This window comes from Gracilinanus agilis, chromosome 2 (genome assembly GCF_016433145.1).
Source record: "Gracilinanus agilis isolate LMUSP501 chromosome 2, AgileGrace, whole genome shotgun sequence".
Lineage (NCBI taxonomy): Eukaryota > Metazoa > Chordata > Mammalia > Didelphimorphia > Didelphidae > Gracilinanus > Gracilinanus agilis.
The window spans coordinates 162,107,433-162,108,361 of NC_058131.1; the positions used below are offsets into that span (position 1 = coordinate 162,107,433).

At 33.3% G+C, this 929-nt stretch overlaps 1 non-coding gene across 1 annotated transcript; it reads left to right on the top strand.

Annotated features, from left to right (window-relative positions):
* Window positions 1–210: 210 nt before the first annotated feature.
* On the top strand, window positions 211–314 carry LOC123238361. The gene has a single exon (XR_006505558.1). It is a non-coding gene; the product is annotated as a U6 spliceosomal RNA (small nuclear RNA).
* Window positions 315–929: the final 615 nt, after the last annotated feature.

Here is a 929-nt window from a genome sequence, read left to right on the forward strand (position 1 = left end):
CCTCTTACCCAGGTTTTTGCAACAGTCTCTTAATTGGTCTCTGCCTGCCTCACATCTCTTCCCACATCGGTCCATTTTCCATACTCCTGCCAAAGAGATTTTCCTTAAGGGAAAAACTGGCTATTCTACTTCCCTTCTCAAAAAAGTACAAACTAAGTGACTTTCACTTTTACAGTCAAACGTAACTCTGTTTAGCTTTTAAAGCGCAACGTCTGCTTTGGCAGCACATATATAAAATTTGAATGATCCAGAGAAGATTAGCATGGCCCTTGTTCAAAGATAACATGCAAATCTGAGAAGCACTCCATATTTTTTCAGGAAAATAGGATTGGTTTGTAGTAGGAAAAATATAAACCATAACTGACCATGTTAACAACAAAACCAGCAAAAATCATGATTATATCTACAGATGCAGAGAAAGTTTTTGATGAGATACAAGACCTTTTCCCATTTTTTTAAAAAAAGCAGTAGAAAACTTAGGAATAAATGGAACCTTTTTTCAAATGATAAATAGTATATTTCTAAAACCAAGAGCCAGCATTATTTGTTATTAGGATACAGTGAAGAGAAGATTTTCCAATAAGATCAAGAGTTAAAAAATATAGGTAGTATAAAATACTTGGGAATCACCTTCCAAAAGAAGTTGGAATGCTATAAAGATAATTATAAAACACTTTTTACACAATAAAAATATAGCTAAATAATTGGAGAAATATTCATTGCTCATGGGTAAGCAAAGCCAATAAAAATGGCAACACTACCTAAATTAATTTACTTAAGTGCTATACCAATCAAACTACCAAAGAATTCCTTTAGATAGCAAGGGAAAACAACAACAAAATTCACTTGAAAGAACAAAAGGTCAAGAATATGAGGCAATTAAAGAAAAATGCTGGGGAGGAAAGGGACCTAGAAGTACCACATCTCAA